The 21,345-nt window shown below is 39.4% G+C and overlaps 1 long non-coding RNA gene across 1 annotated transcript in view; it reads left to right on the top strand.

Annotated features, from left to right (window-relative positions):
- Positions 1–1,661: 1,661 nt before the first annotated feature.
- LOC103544199 (uncharacterized) overlaps positions 1,662–21,345 on the top strand; it is a 275,975-nt gene continuing 256,291 nt past the window's right edge. The window contains exon 1 of the long non-coding RNA XR_011531947.1: positions 1,662–1,818. This is a non-coding gene — a long non-coding RNA (uncharacterized lncRNA). The remainder of the gene's footprint in view (positions 1,819–21,345) is intronic.

Genomic DNA, 21,345 nt, shown 5'->3' on the forward strand with positions numbered 1-21,345 from the left:
GTATGATGAGTTTTGACAATTTTGTACTTCCAGGTAGGCACCACTCGTGGTAAGATGTGGAACTTTTTCACCATCCATGAAAATTCCCTCATGCTCCTCTCCAGTCAAGTCCTCACCAGAGGTAATTATTTTCTCATTTATATCACCATACATTAATTTTACTTATTCTTGGCTTCTTTCTCTCAACATAACGCCTATGAGATTCATTCATGTAGTTACGCATATCAGAAGTTCATTCCCCTTTGTTTCGGAGTAGCATTCCACTGTATGAATATACTAAAAAGTGTTACTCCATTCTGTTGTTGATGACGTTTGGGTTGTTTCCAGTTTTTGGCTATTATGGGTAAGACTGTTGTGAACATTCATTCTTGTCCAAGTGTTCTTACAAACATATATATTCATTTCTCTTATGAATGAATACCTCGAAGTGGAATTGCTGAGTCACAGGGTAAGATGTATATTTAGTTTTCTAAAAAATGACCAAAAAGTCGTCCGTGTTTGTTTTGTTCACTAAAATAGACCCGATTTCTATCTCAGGGCATGATACACAGTAGTTATTTACTCCTTCTTTGTTGAATGATTCAATTCTGTTTTTAGTGTTCTGACTTCCGGAGAAACATCTGTCAATTATTCACGGATGGAATTTTTATTGAGAAATTATGACTCTAAGGTACAACTCAAATCATCATTTGGCAAGGACAATGTATGAAGTGAATTTTGAAATTAAGCCTCAGCATTTTGATTGTGTAGCGGAGGAAAAGTAATTTTCTCTCCATACTTCTAGGTTCTTGGCTGAGATCCCCCCCATCGTAATAAAAGACACATTAACAAGAGGAAAACAAATAGAAGATTAATAACATGTATACTTCCTGTATACATGAGCAATACCCAGGAAAACTGAGTAACTCCCTGAAATGGATCAAGCTACCACCTTAAATAACATCTCCAGTTAAAGACAAAACAAGATGATGGTGGGTGGCAGGGTGGTTTTGAGGGTGGGGGTCCAGGGAGATTACCAGGAAAAGCACAGTAAACAAGGGTAAGGTTGTTATACTGACTTAAGTGGTTGCTTTCTCCATTTTTAAGAGTTTCTAGAGATTTAGAGTTATCCTTCTCTTCCTAGTACAGAGAGAAAGACACTCTTACAAATGGAGATTTCCCTTATAAATGTAAATCTCATTACAAAAAGATAACTTCTACTTAGTTTTCAGAGTTTTTCCTATGTCTACTCTTTCTTAAAAATTATCAGCCTAAGAATCTCCTTATGCCAAAGAGGCTTATTTCGGGGTGGAAGATTCTCTTCCCCTTAAGTTTATTTGGTTTTGCTTTTTTTTCCTTCTTACTTATTTTTTTTCAGTTGACCACTACTCTCTCAGCAGAAGACCATTTCTACCCTTTGGAACCATAAGTTGAGCCTTTGTGTGGGTTGTGGTTACAGTTTTTCTTCCAAAGAGGTCAGAGTATTTTGTAAGGAGCAGCTCAGTCATTTAGCACCTGTTGGGAAACTGATGGGTAAAATACACCTAGGGTCTTCAGAAGGTCAAGGGCAGAACTGAGTTACACAGTTAAGCTCTCCTTATTCTTTATCAGGAACTCACAATGAAAACTCTTTACTTCCTCTCAACAGCAGTGAGTCAGGCCAAAATCAACATTTAGTGGGTGGAGACAATGGGTGCTTCATTCGGAGTAAAGTCTCAAGGAGTCTCATTCCTGATTTGAAGTGACCCACATGGGTTCACAGTTCTCTCTCAGAACACGTACTCCTTTGATTTTCTTGAAAGCCTTTGGAAAGCCTTGGGACACCTGTAGGTTCCACTGGTAAGTGAACCTGGATTGTTGGGGGGATGGGAGAGAGGATGGGAGAAAGGATGGGAGAGAGGAGGAGAGAGGGAGGAATAGTGTAGTGGTTGGGAGGCAATGACATTGATTTAAAATATCAGATGCTGCGTTCATGAGTAACTCCTTAAAAGGCAAAGTCCTTCTGTAGTTCATGAATATTTGCATAACTGCTCATTAATGCTTGGGAGAACTGAATCACCACAATGTCATGGGGGCAGATTATTTCTATTAAGCCTGGTGGAATCTTTCTGTGGTGGGCATTGCCTGCCTGGGCCCCCATAACATAACAACTTGTAACATCCGGTACAGAAGCCCCCTGTGTCTAATAGTTGATCAGGGGTTGTAGTGCTCGTGAACACCAATGACTCAGAAAGCTCCTAGAAGTGAGATGGGGGAAGTAAAGACCCTATTAAAGATCTTCCTTTCCCTAGGACATGAGAGAGCTTGGACAATATCTAGAAGGACTTTTAATGTTCTTCAAAGCCATTAAGAATAATTTGTTTGTTCATAATTCTCCTCTTTCCTACTTCAAAATATGTTTTAAGTCAACTTGTAAGTTTTAAAAAAGTATAACACAGGACAACTGAAAGTGTATAACAGAAACTATTTTAAGGGAAAGGAAACAATTTTACACCAAAATTGGGATGACATTGTCAGTAAAATCGATACTACATGGAGCTCTGATCTTCCTGGCAGCCATAGCAAAACAACAGTAACAACAATAATGAAAGAACAAACAGAGACACAGTTCTTGTTATTTGATAAAGGGAATCAATCATAAAAATACGTTTGGAGTATATTTTTGGGGCATTGAATTCCTAAGAGAAATTAGCTTTTTGGGTTTCATTATAAAGGATAATGAATAAAGAAATGGGCATGTCTGCAGAGAAGTCCTATAGGTAAATGTCTCTTACATTCATGATCATTCAAAGTCCAAGGGCATAATATTAAGTTGTGCTCACTGAAGGAATTCATATAGAGACCTAAACTAATACGTTTTGTCTAAAGATTATTTAATTTGACACAGAATTAGAATATTGAGAACTTACTGCTGGAGTTCTTAGCTTTCTTATACTATGGACCTCTTTTTAAACAACATTTTACACACACTAAACAAAGCATATAGGATTATAAGGAAATCAATTATATTGAGGTAGTCATCAATATATTTGAAAAATTGTGACATATTAATATATATTAACACATTAAACAACAAGATCTATCAGCTGGTCTACAAACTACCATAGTTTAATATTGTGATGAATTTAACACTATTTTAACAAATTTGTACAACTATAGCGTAATAAGAAAAATATCTGTGATTTCTATTAACAGTCACAGAATCTGCTATTATTACTGTGGTTTATTTCCTACATTCATAAGAGAAGAATATGTTAAATAAACTTAGTTTATTTAGTCTAGTTTATTTATTTAGTTTAGTTAGTCTAGTTTTACCAGAAGTTAGTGAAGATCAAGGTGCCTTTTTTCCCATCCAAGTTCATGGACCTTCTGTATTCCGTTCGTGGGCCCCTTGGGATCTAAGAACAGCAGGTTAATAACCAATGACTTAGAGGAATGAATATAGGTTAACTAACCCATCTTCATTTGTTTTTGTCAGGATCTTGGTAAGAGTCAATCTGAGACTGATTGAGTAACTTAAATAAAGATATTCTTTGTGAATGGAGGGAGATCCATCCGCCTTAGATAACAAGAAACAAAGTTAATGTTATATAATGATAACATTTTTTCAGTCTTCTATGTGATTTCTTGACTTTTAATTATTTTTTGAACAACTCTTTAACAAACATAGAAACTATGTCTTATTTAATTTTTATGTCACATCCTGGAAAAAAGATAAAATATAGTTGTTGATGTTAGAATAAATGGAAAAATGAACGAATAAATTTTTTCTTGAGCTTCTGTTCTCTAGCTTCAGTTCTTCCAGTAAATCTTTCTCTGAGCTGCTAACAAATAGTAAATAAAATTTATTAGGCCCAATTTCCTTTCCCTTTACCTCTCCAATCTATTGCCTTGTGGAGATTCCAAAGCTTTTAGAAATGGAAAAAGAAAGGAGACGTCATGGACCTGTATGATAAGGAAGTTGTATCATTGGCACCTGACTCATGGAAAATTCTCAAATTCAAGGACAACAACAAGTGACAGTCTGGTGCTCAGAAAGTCAACACAAGTGAGGCTTTTTCTTCTCTACCCTTTTCCTATTCCATGATTCTTAGCTGAAAATGCAGACAGAGGGGAAGAAAATGGTGGAAAAAGGGGAAAACCCAAAAACTGGTGAGCAGGAGAAGTAATACGGGGATGAGGCATGGGAGGGGAAGCACAAGGAAAGTCATCCTTATTTGTGCTGAAAATCCACTGTCATTCCATCCCTCGCACGGATCACTTGGAGCTGTTTTGTGTATATCTGTGGGGTGGTGGGGTTTCTGGAATAGGTTATCTCAAAGTGTGGACCAAGGACCACCTGTGGTGTTTGTTGCAAATGCAGTTTTCTGGGCCTCTCTCCCAGTCTACTCAGTTAAAATCCTTGTGGGACCTGGGATTGTGCATTTTAACTAGCTTTCCAAGGGGTTCCAACTCCCCTTAAAGTTGGAGAACTACTCATTTTGATGAGAGAGAAAAACTTGGTTGACTATTGCTGTGGCAAAGGAAATCTAATTCTGCTCATTGCTCCCTCCCTACCCCACCCCCACATTAGGAGGAAAGAAACTCTACTTCTTCCCGCACAAATACTCGCACTGCACTGGAATTCAGGGATTTTGACATTTGGCCAAGCAACAAGTTAAGTGTTTTCTGCATTTTAGCTAATTATTAGCAAGGAAACATGGTAGGCAGCACACTGGAGTTAATCAGCAGGAGCCTCATGCCAGCCTCTTTAGCTTGTAAGAAAGAGAAGGCATAGAAGCAAGCTCTCCTGCTGATCCTGAGTAGGTGAACGTGTTGGGGGAGATGTTTCCTGTGGGTGTCTACGGATCATTCTTGGATGATAGGCCATAGAGGCAGAAACCTAGACTGTCTCAAAGTATGTTTATACTATCCAGAGAGAAAGAGCTATAAAATCAACTCCCAAATAATTTATATTAGCTTTCAAAAGCATGGTCTCTTCTATTGCCTTTTTTTTTTTTTTTTTTTTTTTAGCAGCAAGATTTACTTTGGCCTATATAAAGATACATTTTTTCATTCTATGAAGCTTGAGTTAAGCAGTCCAAAACAGCCTCACTCACTATAGAAATTTTCTAGAGCAATTTCCATGCTAATCTTAGTCCATGATACTCCTGTTATTTCCCAAGTCATACCAAACAGCACTAAAAGGATTTCTCCCTATGCAGCTATCTCTCCAGGCACATTCCACACACTTTGATCAGAAACAAAGCTCCTTGAATGTAAATATTAAACTAAAACAAAATTAGATGGATATAACACTGAATGCACAATGAAATTCATGAGAGAGAAACAAACTATGAACCTCCCTCTAATAACAAATAAGATGAAATTTAAAAGCTCAATACTAGTCTCTGAAAATATTGCTTTCTTTTTGAAGTCAAATTAATTGATGGCTTCAGAATTCCTCTCTGGTCTTCCTTTCACCTACAAAGTGAGTATTTAAAACCACACGGGGCTGGACGTGTCTACCACCATCAGGTTATCTTATTAATAGACACATGCTATGGACTTGTCACATGAGAAGCATTTTCATTGAGATTTCAGTAATTTAAAAATTGGCTATAGAGTGTTTAACTCAGGCACTGACTATTTTCTTGTTTTTTCTTGGAACCATTGCAATTTGAAAGAAAGAGGCCTAAATCCTGGACAAACCATGTTTCAGAATGATGATAATTCCTTTCTATTGATCATCTGAATGGCCTACTTTCATGTTTTTCAGGTTACACTCTTTATTAGGATTCTTTATCCTAATAATTAGTCAATCCACATTACTCTGTTAACCTTTGTTATTTTGTTGACTTACTGCTACGGCATCACTTCAAAGTATAGCGTTTTAAAGCGTGATTTACAGAATTAAGAGTTGTAAATTGCCTGGAAGAGACTGAGAAATCTACCAACATCCATTCACTTGTGCACACTGCCTGAATGATGCTGTAAATATGGATATCTCTTCATATTTTAATAAATCCCAGATGTTTCTAATATTCTTCCTGGCGATTTCTTTTATTTCATGATGTTCAAAGTTTCTTTGAGAAATTACTTCACTTATCAACTGTCTAGGAGGAGCAATGTTTAATCATGCAAAACTGATGAGAGTCTATCTTAATTAGCCATTCACTGGCCTCCTCTTCTCATGATCTCCAGAGGCTCTTGACTGCCACTTCTGCTCTGCTTGTCTGGATTTGGTTCGTCTAGAACAGAATATGGCCAAGGACAACTGGATATTTGTCCAGTGGACCATAATGTTTAAATGTTTTTACCTTTTTGGGGGAGAAGGCTGTGGAGGGAAGGTGGAAAGAGCAGTTGTATATTGCTAGTCTAAATATAGTTCAGGACACTGCGCTGCTGACCAGAACAAGGGAGGGAATCTCCTGTCTGTACTGTTAGCCTACACTTGCAGCTCTGGGTCTAGTTCAATAAGTCCCACGTGGGAGCGTCATGGACAAACTGTGGCATGACCAGTAGAGAATGATCAGGACACGTGATGAGATTTGGAACTGTTACGTAGGCCAAGACTTTAAAAGAACTAGGGTGTACAGCCTGGAGAGGGGGGGAGTAGTGGGAGATACTTTGGACATCTTCAAGTAGCTAGAGGACTATGACATAAGAAGAAGGTTTAATTTTGTCCCCATGTGACCCGAGAGGCAAAACTAGGGCCCATGGGTGGAAGTTGCAAGGAGCCAGATTTCTCTGTAGTATAAGGAAGAAATTTTTTTAACCAATTTGAATTCTCTATATACAGAATATTTTGCTTTGGGAGACAGTAAGTTCCCCATCACTGAGAGTATTCAATGACAAATAGACCAACAGTTAAGAATTAAGTTGTAGAGGAGATTCCAGCAAGTAAGGTTTGATTAGTTGAGTTCTAAGTTCTTTTCCAAAACTTGAGATTCTGTTTCAGGAAATTCAGTCTTGTGATCTGATTTGTAAAAATTTGCCCATCACAAGGCATGGTAAAAAAAAAAAGGTGAGTTTACACTCTGTTCCTTGATATTGAATGTACTAGGGTTGTAACCTTAGGCAGGTCACTTTACCCTCTGGGTTTTCATCTCTTTAACTGGAAAATATGGGTTTTGAACTAAGTGACTTCCAAGGTGGCTCATAGCCTTAACACTGTGAGTCTAAGAAGGTGTGCACAGCTGTCCTGCTCTTCTACTTAAAGTCAGTCCCCCTAGTACCACGTCTTTACGCCTCATGGAGGGGCATAGGGGCTCAGTAGCAGTGACTTCTGCTGATGGACTCCTGTGTACCTAATGCAGAAACCTGAGCGGCAGGTCTAAAACATAAACCGGTTGTGACTTTAGCGGAGTAGGGCTCTGGAGAGAGATAGGGTCAGAACCGTCCCAACGTTGTCCAGCAGACACAGTCCACTTCCAGTGTTTGTCACAAGAGTTATTATTCAAGTCAACTGACTTGCCCATAATTCTAGGTAAACTTCGTAATATACTGTAATACCTGTTCTTTGTAGATACCACTTTATGTGAGGATTAAATCACTGATTTGTAGACTTTTGGACTTACCCCCAGAGCCATATCTAAACCCCTCAAAAGGCATTATTTTTCTCTCTCTTGGCAAAAGCGATGTCAGTGCCATTTAGAGCTTTATCTTTCATCTTCCTCCGCTCATGCCTCCGCAGGGTTTCCTATCCTCGCCCCCTCCCCCTCCCTCCCTGAGACTCCCTGTCATGCGGTGGAAAAACGCAGAGAGACTCATCTTGTTTTGCCATTCTCTGGGGAGACCTATTCTAAAGTACAAACAGAAAACCAAATACGATGATAGAAAAAAATAGTTGAAATTATTTTGAATAGTCAGTAAGAAAACCTTGTAACCAAATCCACATCAAAGCCCAGCTGTTGGGGTTTACCTTTCAAATTCCATTAGCGCAGAGGCCTTGTATGGGGAGGGGGCCGTGGAGGTGGAGATGTGTTTGAAGAGGATACAAAAGGTCAGAGTGATAGTGAAAAAAAAAAAAAGTAACTTGAACAACAGGTTTGCGGGAGTGAGACAGAATATTTCCATCACAGAGACCACAGAGTTCAGCTTCCAAGAGGCATATGTGGCCTCTTATTTTCAACTTACTTTGTAAGAAGGTATTTATGGAAAGTCTTTCTGGTGGATCTCACTGGAAAGTATTTTGATGAGTTTCCCCTCCTCTTCCCTCCCTCTACGGAGCTTTTTTGTATTTTAAGGACGATTAAATCCTGCAGTTCCACCTTAGAAAAGGGTGATTTTGTAGGTTTGGTTAAGTGGGCAATGAGCAATTTGAGTTCAGCTGGGGGTGGGGACTTTTGGGAACCTTTTCCCTTTCCCAAGTGGAATGTGTGAGTGGAGACACAGAAGTTCCAAAATGGTGTCACGCAGGTGTGTCGATGACGCTACAGGTTTGTGACCGCCCTCTCACCCTCTTGGCAAGCATCCTATGAGCAGTGTGTTCACAAGGCCACATTGTCACAGTGTTTCCTTTGACTCTGCTTTGCTGGGCCATGTCAATGACCAGACAAATTTTTCCTTGATGTCACCAGAGGTCCAGAAATGACTGTATCTAGGCATAGGAAACCATTGAAGATCCTTAGTGAAGACATGTGACCAATTCCTGGGCTTGGAGTCATTCTAATATCTCACCTCTGAAATCAAATAGGGCAATCTTATTTGCTCCTATGAGCTCATATTGTCAATCTGGTAACACCTTAGTCTTGTGCGTATGTGATTAGATGAGGTTATTTAAAGGAGATTTCGCAGAGAGTGTGAGTGTTAAGGGAAGGACTAAGCAACAGCTCTTAGCAAAGCCAGAGAGAAAGAGGCATTTCACTTCCTTTGGAATGTTGCCATGTGAAGGCTGTGATTTGTGATTAAGAGCTAAGGTTCTTGGGCCAGAGAACTCTGGGTCAAATCTTCTTCCAAATGTTATGACAGTAGACAATTTTTAAGTCCCCATTTTCTTATCAAGAAAGAGAGATAATGCTAGTGCTTATATATATATCCGTTAAGGAGCCTTTGATTGTGAATAATAGAAAACTCAAGCTAGCTTAAGGGAAATGTATTGGCTTGTATACCTGTGAAGTCTTGAAGTAGGTATGGCTTCAGATGTGGTTTGATCCAGACACTCACAGTGTGATCAGGTCTCTAGTTTCATTTCTGTACCTTTCTCTTGCTATGTCTTCCTTGCATCAGGTATGCCCTCAGGCTGTCTTGTCTCAGGGAAGCAACAGTGGCAGTGGCAGTTCTAGACCTTACATCCTTACATCCCACTATCTAAGAGGGGAGAGTTTCTTTTCTGGTAGTTCCCATGGAAAATTGAAGTATTTTCTTTCCAAAAAGCCATCAGCAAATGCTTCCTTATGTCTCAAAGCCCTGAATTAGCTCATGAATACACTCTGACCAATCACTGGGCCAAAGGGGTGGGATGATAGATGTAAGGGTTACTTCTAGAGCTGAAGGCGGGGTCAAACCCATAGGAAAGGCAATTCCCCAAAGGAAAACATGCATGTTGGAGAAAATGGAGAAAATGATGCTAGGAGGCAACTGACACAAGTACCCCAGAGGGTGGGCAGAGGGTCTTAGCAGAGTGCCTGACCCTTGAAAGGACTCGATCAATACAAGCAATGATTATTATGTTGGCGTCATCCTGGGTTCACTGTTTCTGCCTGGAGGTGCTGCCTCACCTTTTCTTCTTTCGTCTGTAATGCCTGCCTCTCCTATTTAGCAAGTCTGAGAACTGGATCACCTTTCTCTGTGTCTGACTTGCTGGGTGGTCTTGGCCAAGTCACTCACTTCCCGTCTGTCAGAAGCGAAGTCTGGATGAAATACAAGCTGAGGCACCTTTCCAGAAATAAAGTGGTCTTTTTCTTTCTTTGGGCCCCCAGGAAACCTTACATAAAGTTAGTCATGATCAGGGACCCTGGATGCCAGGTTCGTGATTTAATTTAAAGACAAAAGGCATTGAAGTCGGGTAGATCTGGATTTGAATCCCAGCTCTGCTGTGCTGTGATTGTGGGGAACTTCAACCTCTGAGCCTCAGGCTCCTTGACTGAGCAAGGGAAGGGGTGATAAATAATATCTCATTTTCAAGCTTGACTTACACGGACATGATAGAGTTGGAATGAGGTCCAAGTTGAGATTTAGTTATTTGTTACTTTTTTGCCAAGGATGTTTTGCCCTGAGCTGTTGCCAATCTTCTTTTTTTTTTCGTTTTTTTTTTTTTTTGTGAGCCACCACCACAGCATGGCTGCTAACAGATTAGTGGCACAGGTTCATGCCTGGAACCGAACCCTGGCCACTGAAGTAGAGCGTGCTGAACTTAACTACCAGGTCACTGGGGCTGACCCATCTCCTAAGTTGAAATTTATACAGTGGTAGAACAGATAGAATAGTGCATTTAGAAATGCATGTCGATGATTTTATCTGCTCTTATTTTTAATATCTTGTCATTTGTCTGATGACTGCACATATTTTTCCCTTAGGGATATCGAGGCACAAAGTTGAGGGCTTGGAAAGTTAAATTAGAAAGATACATGTGGATGTATCATAATGTGAAATAAGAGAACACATTTTCCCCTTCCAGGCTGATGCTCATCTCATATAGGGCTGCTATGAAGAACAAGTAAATATTCACTAATATTGGTTATATCCGTTCTTCCTAGCTTCTCTATTTCTTTCCATTTTTTTCTGCCCTCGTGTACACCTTTGGCCAGCTGGTGCTACCTAGTGGCCATTGTAGGTATTACTTAAGCTTGATAGTGGCATTGGTCTTTTTTTTTTTAAACCACTTGACTGAGTTATGATTGACATTCAAAAAGCTGTACATCTTTAATGTATACAATTTGATGAGTTTTGGGATAAGTATACACCCACAATCAATGCTGTAAGCATGTCCCTCACTTCCAAAGGTTTCCTCCCATCCTCCTTATTTTTTGTTTTATTTTTTGTGATGCACATAAGATCTACCATCTTAGTAAACTGTTAAGTATGCAATACCATATTGTCAACTATAGGCACTATGCTGCACAGTACATCTCTAGGACTTATTCACCTTGTATAACTGAAACTTTGTACTATTTGACTAATAGTTCCCTGTTTCTCTCTCCCCCCAGCCCCTAGCAACTACCATTCTACTCTCCGTTTCTATGAGTTTGACTATTTAAAATTCCTTATGTAAATGGGATCATGTAGTATTTATTTTTCTGTGTCTGGCCAATTTCACTTAGCAAAATGTCCTTCAGCTTCATCCATGTTGTCACAAATGGCCAAATTTCCTTCATTTTTAAGGCAGAATAATATTGCATTGTACGTAAATGCACATTTTCTTTATCCATTCATCTGGTGTTGGATATTTAGGTTGCTTCTGTTACTGGCTATTGTGAATAATGCTGCAGTGAACACGGAAGTGCAGGTACCCCTTTTAAATACTGATTTCAATTCCTTTGGATAAATACTCGGAAATGGGATACTTAGGAGTAAACTTAACCAAGAAGGTGAAAGACTTGTACACTGAAAACTATAAAAAATTGACGAAAGAAATTTTAAAAAACACAAATAAATGGGAAGACATCCCATGTTCATGAATTAGAAGCATTAATATTGTTATAATGTTCGTACTACCCAAAGTGATCTACAGATTCAATGCAATTCCTATCAACATCCCAATAGTGGTTTTCTTTTTTAACAAAAGTAGAGAAAACAATCCTAAAATTCATATAAAACCTCAAAGGATTCCAAATAGTCAAAGCAATTTTGAGCATGAATAGCAAAGATGGAGGCATCACCCTTCCTGATATCAAAATATATTACAAAGCTACAGTCATCAAAACAGTGTGACATCAGTCTTTAAAGGAAGTGTCTGATCCCTGAAGCTGAGATTCTGCCTTGTTCCAGCTCCAGAGTATCAGGAGTGAGGCTCGATGCTGAGGGAGCTCACAAGAAACAAGTTGGTCCTTTAATTATCCTGCCACTTGCAAGATTATTGGGCAAAGCCAGGTTCCAGGGACTAGAATTTTGTAAGGTATCATCAATTCTTACCCTAACAAGCTAAGATGAACTGATCAAGATGAGTCTGAAAAACTGAGCGGAGCATAAGATGGAGAGCAGGGGATATTGGGCTGGCAGGTGAGACTGACAAATAAGACAGTTCCCCAACTCCTCAAGAAAAGGAACCATTACTGACTGAATCCTCAGATGCAACCAGGTGTCCAAAGAAATATCTCCATGCTCTGTGTGAATATAAAAATTTGATAACATACCAAACCTCCAGAGACTTTGAAATAGTACTCATTTATGGCATTCCTATCACTATTAGGAACAAGAATAAATCCTATTCCAGGTTGAAGCACTTCAATAATAGAAAGGCTAGGGATCTGGTCAAGATAGTGGTGTAAGCAGACTCTGAACTAACCTCCTCCCACAAACACAACCAGGTTACAACTACTTTTGGAAAAATTACCCTGGATAGAAAACTGAAAACTGGATGAAAAGAAACCCCACAACAAGGGACAGTGCTGACTAAGGTGGAAGAGGTGGAAATTCCTGCTGGAGAGAAAGAAAGCCACCTTTGGGAGCAGCGGAGTTTCTCAGTCAGCCAGGTGGGAGCCACCCTAAGGTATGCAGCCCTCCCTGGAAGAGTGATGTCTGGAGCTGGGGCCTGATACTGCTATAAGCATACTTCAGACTCAGCCCAGCTGAGATGAGAATCTCACTATCTGGATTTGCTGGCTATTAACTGCAGCAGGGATACCCCCAGAAAAGCTATCAGACGAAAGCCAAAAAGACTCGGGTCTTAAAGGGCCCATGCACAAACTCACCTGTCTCAGCAACATAAAATCACCAGAAAGAAGGCTGAAAGTCCTTTGGTGAAAAGAGGGTCACCAGATGGGCTCTGGAGGGATCTTGGTGAGAGGAGGGACCTCTCTGGAGACTGAGACATTGGTGGGGGCCATTGTTCTGACCTGGTCCAGACTTGCTGACACAGACCCTGGTGGGCACCATTGAGGTTATTCCCTTGGCCTGTTAGTCCATGGGTCTACCACACCCACTAGAGCACAGATTTAATCCAGATCAGCCAGGGCAGGCAGCTGGCCCTAGGGACTGGCCCTGCCCAACAGCAAGCCCTCAGGCTACTTGTTGGCCAGCATTGACTGGGTGCTTTGATCCTCTACAGGCAGGCAAGTGTGTCTACCTCTGTGGGGCAGGGCCTGTGTGAGGACCAGGTGACCTGTGAGGGACATTGGTGGAGAGGTGGGGGCCTCTACAGTGGGGTGTCGGGGCACACTCCAGGGGCTTGGGAGGTATGCACGGACCAGGACTGTGTTGATGGCATGTGTGGTCCTATGAGGGGTGAGACGTGTGCTTCACAAATAGCCATAAAAAGGATTGGCCCCACCTTCCAAAGCCTGAAACAATTGAGTCCTCCCATGCCTAGGGCCAGCCCCACTCAGCTGCACTCCTAAGAGAACTGACAACAGCCTTGTAGGCCTGAGGCTTATAGCAACTGTAAGCCCCTGAGCCTGGCAACCAGCTACACTGGGTAGCTACCCAATTAACAAGAAAACTGCAACAGGAGTGTGCTGTTAGACCTTGTAGCCAATGGTGCTGAGGTTCCCCAAACCTGATTTTACAAACAGCTGGCCAGGGCAGGAAAGAATAGACTTCGTGGGTACCTGCATTAAGAGCAACCCTGCCACAGCAGAAGGACACAAGTGGCTCACAAAGGGGCCACTCCTGGATCATTTGGACATGTGATGAGAGGGAAGCACACTGCTGGGCCTCAAAAGGCACCTCTTACATAAGGCCATTTCTCCAAATCAAGGGACACAGCTGATTCACCTAATACATAGAAATAAGCGCAGAGAAAGAGGCATAATGAGGAGACAAAGGAATACATTCCATCAAGGAAACAGGACAAAACTCCAGAAAAAGGACTAAATGAAACAGAAACAAGTGACCTACCAGACAAAGAGTTCAAACAAAATCTCATAAGGATTCCCACAGATATTGGGAGAAGACTGGACGAACATAGTGAGCTCAGCAACAAAGAACTGGAAAATATAAAAAAGAATCAATCAGAAATGAAGAATACAATACTGGAAATGAAAAATTCACTAGAGGGACTCAATAGCAGAGTAGAGGATGCAGAAGAACAGAACAGCGAGCTAGATGAAAGACTAGAGGAAATCACCCAAGCTGAACAGAAAAAAGAAATAGACAGAATGAGAACAGTCTAAGGGAACTCTGGGACAATATCAAGTGCACTAACATTTGTATTACAGGTGTCTCAGAAGGAGAAGAGAGAGACAAAGGGGCAGAACATTTATTTGAAGAAATAATAAATGAAAGTTTTCCTAAACTAAGGAAGGAAACAGACATCCAAATACAGGAAGTGTGGAAAGCTCCAAACAAGATAAACTCAAAGAGGCCCACAACAAGACACATTATAATTAAAATGTCCAAAATTAAAGATAAAGAGAGAATCCTAAAAACAACAAGAGAAAGGCAGCAAGTGACACACAAAGGAAAGCCCATAAAGCTATCAGTGGACCTCTCAGCTGAAACCCTTGAGGCAAGAAGAGAATGGCATGATGTATTTGAAGTGCTAAAAGGAGAAAACCTATAGCCAAGAATACTCTATCCATCAAGGTTGTCATTCAGAATGGAAGGAGAGATAAAGTGCTTCCCAGACAAGCAAAAATTACAGGAGTTTATCACCAAGAAACCAGTTCTACAGGAAATGCTGAAAGGACTTATTTAAGTTGGAAAGAGATGACCACAAATAGGGATAAAAAAATTATGGAAAAAAAAATAACCCCCACAAAAAAACCAGGCAATAAAATCACTGGTAAAGGTAAAAATATAGTAAAGGTAGCAGATGAACTGCATGTGAAGATAATATGAAGGTTAAAAGACAAAAGTACTAAAATTACCTATTTCAATGATAAGAGGGTAATGGATAGACACACACAAAAGATTAGATATGATTTCAAAAACATAAAACATGGGAGGAGGGGAGTGAAAAAGTGCAGCTTTTAGAAAGAGGTCAAGCTAAAGAGTCTATCAACTCAATATAGACTCTTATATACATAGAATATTATATAGGGTCCTCATGGTAATCACAAATCAGAAATCTATAATAAGTAAGCAAATAAGTAAGACAAAAGAAATCAAACATATTACTAAAGAAAGCCATCAAACCACAAGGGAAGAGAGCAAGAGAAAAAGAAAGGAAGAGAGAACTACTAAAACACCCAGAAAAAAAGTAACAAAATGGCAATAAATATATATTTATCAATAGCTACTTTAAATGTCTGAGGACTAAATGCTCCAATCAAAAGGCATAGGTGAAGGCTGGCCCCGTGGCCGAGTGGTTAAGTTCACGCTCTCCGCTGCAGGTGGCCCAGTGTTTCATCGGTTCGAATCCTGGGCACAGACATGACACTGCTCATCAAGCCATGCTGAGGCAGTGTCCCACATGCCACAACTAGAAGGACCCACAACTAAGAATATACAACTATGTACCGGGGGGCTTTGGGAAGAAAAAGGAAAAAAATAAAATCTAAAAAGAAAAAGGCATAGGGTGGCCAATTGTATAAGAAAAACAAGACCCATGTATATGCTGCATACAAGAGAGACACTTTAGACCTAAAGACACTCACAAACTGAAAGTGATAGGATGGAAAAAGATACTCCATGTAAACGGCAAGGAAAAGAAAGCGGGGGTAGCAATACTTATATCAGACAAAATAAACTTTAAAACAAAAACTGTAGCAAGAGATAAAGAAGGGCACTACATAATGATAAAGGGAACAATCCAACAAGAAGATATAACACTTGTAAATATCTATGCCCCCACCATAGGAGCATCTAAATGTGTAAAACAGTTATTAACAGACATAAAAGGAGAAATAGACGGTAACACAATAATAGTAGGGGACTTTAACACTCCACTTACACCAATGGATAGATCATCCAAACAGAAGATCAATAAGGAAAGACTGTCCTTAAAGGACACATTAGACCAGATGGACTTAGTAGATATATACAGGACATTCCATCCCAAAACCACAGAATACATATTCTTTTCAAATGCCCATGAAACATTCTCCAGGATTGATCACATAACAAGTCTCAACAAATTTAAGATGATCTAAATAATACCATGCATCTTTCCTGACCACAAAGGTATGAAACTACAAATCAACTACAGGAAGAAAACCAGAAAAGCCACAAAAATGTGGAGATTAAGCAAAATGTTACTGAACAACGATTGGGTCAATGATCAAAGGAGAAATCAAAGAATTCCTGGAGACAAATGAAAATGAAAATACGACATGCCAAAATCTATGAGACACAGCAAAAGCGGTTCTTAGAGGGAAGTTTATAGCAATTCAGGCCTACCCCAACAAAGAAGAAAAATCCAAAATAAACAATCTAACGGTGCATCTAAAGGTACTGGAAAAAGAAGAACAAACAAATATAAAAATCTGGAGAAAGAAGGAAATAAATGAAATAGAGACTAAAAAAAAAAAAAAATAGAAAAAATCAATGAAACCAAAAACTGGTTCTTTGAAAAGATAAACAAAATTAACAAACCCTTAGCTAGAAAACCCTCACCAAGAAAAAAAGAGAGAAGGCTCAAATAAATAAAATCAGAAATGAAAGGGGAGAGATTACAACAGACACCTCAGAAATACAAAAGATAATAAGAGAATACTGTGAAAAGCTATACACCAACAAATTGGATAATATAGAATAAATGGATAAATTCTTAGAAACATACAACCTTCCAAAAGTGGACCAAGAAGAAGTAGAGAATTTGAGCAGACCAATCACCTGTAAGGAGATCAAAACAGCCATCAAAAACCTCCCAAAAAATAAAAGTCCAGGAGCAGATGGCTTCCCTGGTGAATTCTACCAAACATTCAAAGAAGACTTAATTCCTATACTTCTCAAACTCTTCCAAAACATTGAAGAGGAGGGGAGGCTTCCTAACTCATTCTATGAAGCCTTTATCCTGATACCAAAACCAGACAAGGACAATACAAAAAAAGAAAATTACAGGCCAATATCACTGATGAACATCAATGCAAAATTCCTCAACAAAATACTAGCGAATCGAATACAACAATACATTAAAAGGATCATACATCATGATCAAGTGGGTTTCATTCCAGGGATGCTGGGATTGGTTCAACATCCACAAATTCATCACTGTGATACACCACATTAACAAAATGAAGAATAAAAATCACATGATCATCTCAATAGATGCAGAGAAGGCATTTGACAAGATACAGCATCCATTTATGATAAAAACTCTAAATAAAATGGGTATAGAAAGAAAATACCTCAACAAAATAAAGGCCATATATGACAAACCCATAGCGAATGTCATTCTCAATGGAGAAAAACTGAAAGTTATCCCGCTAAGAACAGGAACCAGACAAGGATGCCCACTGTTACCACTCTTATTTAACATAGTATTGGAAGTCCTAGCCAGACCAATCAGGAAAGAAAAAGAAATAAAAGGGATCCATATTGGAAAGGAAGAAGTGAAACTGTCACTCTTTGCAGATGACATGATATTATATCTAGAAAAACCTAGAGTCCACTAAAAAACTTTTAGAAATAGTAAATGAATACAGTCAAGTTTCAGGATATAAAATCAACATACAAAAGTTGGTTGCGTTTCTATACACCAGCAACGAAGTAGCAGACAGAGAAATTAAGAATACAATCCTATTTACAATTGCAACAAAAAGAATAAAATACCTAGGAATAAACTTAACCAAAGAGGTGAAAGATGTGTACACCAAAAACTATAAAACATTGTTGAAAGAAATCGAAGACACAAAGAAATGGAAAGATATTCCGTGCTCTTGGATTGGAAGAATTAACATTGTTAAAATGTCCATACTTCCCAAAGCAATCTATAGATTCAACACAATCCCTAGCAAAGTTCCAAAAACATTTTTCACAGAAATAGAACAAAGAATCCTAAAATTTATATGGAAAAACAAAAAACCCCGAATAGCCAAAGGATTCCTGAGAAAGAAGAACAGAGCTGAAGGTATCACACTCCCTGATTTCAAAATATACTACAAAGCCATAGTAACCAAAACAGCATGGCACTGGCACAAAAACAGACACAGAGATCAGTGGAACAGAATCAAGAGCCCAGAAATAAACCCACACATTTATGGACAGCTAATATTCGACAAGGGAGCCAAGAGCATTCGATGGAGAAAGGAGAGTCTCTTCAATAAATGGTGTTAGGAAAACTGGACAGCCACATGCAAAAGAATGAAAGTAGACCATTCCCTTACACCATGCACAAAAATCAACTCAAAATGGATTAAAGACTTGAATGTAAGACCTGAAACCATGAAACTTCTAGAAGAAAACATAGGCAGAACTCTCTTTGACATCAGTCTTAGCAGCATATTTTCAAGTCCCATGTCTGACCGGGCAAGGGAAACAAAAGAAAAAATGAACAAATGGGACTACATCAAACTAAAAAGCTTCTGCACAACAAAGGAAACCATCAACAAAACGAAAAGACAACCTAACAATTGGGAGAAGATATTTGCAAACCATATATCAGTTAAGGGGTTAATATCCAAAATATACAAAGAACTCATACAGCTCAACAACAAAAAAACCAACAACCCAATTAAAACATGGGCAAAAGATCTGAACAGAGAATTCTCCAAAGAAGATATACTGATGGCCAACAGGCATGTGAAAAGATGCTCAATATCATGAGCTATCAGGGAAATGCAAATCAAAACTACAATGAGGTATCACCTCACTCCAGTCAGAATGGTTTTAATTAACAAGACAGGAAACAACAAGCGTTGGAGAGGATGTGGAGAAAAGGGAACCCTTGTACACTGCCGGTGGGAGAGCAAACTGGTGCAGCCACTATGGAAAACAGTATGGAGTATCCTCAGAAAATTAAGAATAGATCTACCATATGACCCAACTATCCCACTGCTGAATATTTATCCAAAGAACTTGAAAACACAAATGCATAAAGAGACACGCCCCCCTATGTTCACTGCAGCACTATTCACATTGGCCAAAACTTGGAAGCAACCTAGGTGCCCATCAAGGGACGAATGGATAAAAAAGATGTGGTATATATACACAATGGAATACTACTTAGCAATAAGAAATGATGAAATCCAGCCATTTGCGACAACATGGGTGGACCTTGAGGGTATTATGCTGAGTGAAATAAGTTAGAGGGAGAAAGTCAAAGACCGTATGATCTCACTCATAAGTAGAAGATAAAAATAATGACAAACACATAGCAATGGAGATTGGATTGGTGTTTACCATAGGGGAAGGGAGAAGAGGGGAGGGCAAAAGGTGTGATTAGGCTCACATGTGAGGGGATGGACTACCGTTAGTTTTTGGGTGGTGAACTTGATGTAATCTACACAGAATTTGAAATCTATTATGATGTACATCTGAAAACTATATAATGTTATAATCCAATGTTACTGCAATAAAATAAAAAATAAATAAAAATAATAAAAGAAAGGCTAGCGTGCAGGAGTTCTGAGGCGGTGTGTACTGGCCTGTCAGCATCTGCTCAGTGTGCGATTGGTGAGCTGCATCTGGTTTTTGTGCGCTCTTCAGTTGGCTTTGCTGTCAGGCTGATTACATAGCAGAGATATGCTCAGGCCGTCAGCAAAATATTAAAAACCTCAAATGAGATTTCATTTTGGGTTTTCTGGTTACAAGATGTTCCGTGTATTTGTCGTGGGAGAGAGAAAGCATGTTCAGCCACAGTCCTTACCGAGGGGGGACAATAAGGAACTGAACCTGGTCTCTCCAGACCCCTTCCTATGAGAGCCTGTGGCTGTGACATAGATCCCTACATTAATGCTGCCACAGCAGTGTACACTTTGTCTGTGGAAGCATTATTTTGAGTCCTGTGACTATTTAGCAGTCCACTCTTGTTTCATTGCCACTGTTAATGAAAGGGTAATATGTTTCTATTCTTGCACAAAAAGCCTGGGAGTTGGTGTAGCGCCACTAGTTTTTAGTTTTGTAATCTTGGGCAAGTTACCTAATTTCTTTAGCTGATGGTTTTTAGGCTGTGAAATCAAGAAAGTAATATTATCTACTGTATCTATCTACCATAGTTAGTCTAAGAATCAAATGAGATATGAGTGAAGGGTCAAGATGAACTTTAAAGCATCATAATTATCATAATTGTTATTAAAAGTACTATTAGTAATAATCTTGGTAATAGTGGTAATACTTTGAAGTGATTGTAGAATAATTAGCCAGTGTAGAGAATAGAAGCACCTAGAATTGGGGTGCAGGATTAAGAAAAGTCACCTTTTGAAAAAGAAAGTAGCGAAAGTCAACTGATAATCGGTCCACTTTGCTAAGCCATTTTAAAATCAGCCTCCTCTAAGGAATAATTTCTGACCGTGTTGCTGATGTGAATTTAAGAAATATCCAAGTACAAATAAGAAAGTTAAATGTAACTAATTTTTACAGATTGAAATGTACATTTTAGTGACTGACAAAGAGGATATTTAGATGGTAAATATTTTTGTCTTTCGCAATCATGATTCTGGGTTGCAGATATCAGTCATGGGTGCCAAACGTTAGAGCTTGAAGAGGACTTAAAGCACATCTTGTCTATTCCAGTACCTTACTGTAAAGATATTATTTTATGATGAGGAAGCTGAGGTCCAGGTGTTACCGAACACAAACACAGTTTCTTTTACCTGCAGCACAGAAAGGCCAATAACTGGAACGCCAGGCTTGTGGCAAGGACAGTAGTTTATTATCAAAAGGCAGACAGATGAGGAGATGGGTCTTAGAACTCAGATGTACCTCCTCAAAGGGAAAATTGTAGAGGTTTTTGTCTGGGGTTTTATGTAGGGGAGGGGAAGCAAGTGGCCTTGCTGGTTGGTGCCTTCCCACTAGCCTGCGTTTGGCCTGGAAGACTGAATTTCTTTTCCCTTGACCATCTGGACTTTTCTGGTTAGTTTTCATCTTCAGCCTGTGTTTGGCCCTGTGAGGCTGAATCTTGATGTCTGGACCTTGACTTCCTGGGACAGCCAGCTCACTCATATACTGAGAAGGGACAGAAAGACCTGGTTAGTTTTAAACAAAATTGGTTATGCTGAATATGCACAGCTGCAGTTAGCAAAGCTTATCTCAAATTGTTTCTTCTAGGGAAGATATTTTAACATCTTCATTCTCAGTTTCACAGGCAGGTAATGGGACTTCTCTGAGATCAGAAGCAAATAATTAACACAGAAAGGAGTAAAGCCCAGATCTTCTGACTCCCCATCCATGTTCTTTCAGGTCCCT

Source organism: Equus przewalskii, chromosome 23 (genome assembly GCF_037783145.1).
Source record: "Equus przewalskii isolate Varuska chromosome 23, EquPr2, whole genome shotgun sequence".
Taxonomy (NCBI): domain Eukaryota; kingdom Metazoa; phylum Chordata; class Mammalia; order Perissodactyla; family Equidae; genus Equus; species Equus przewalskii.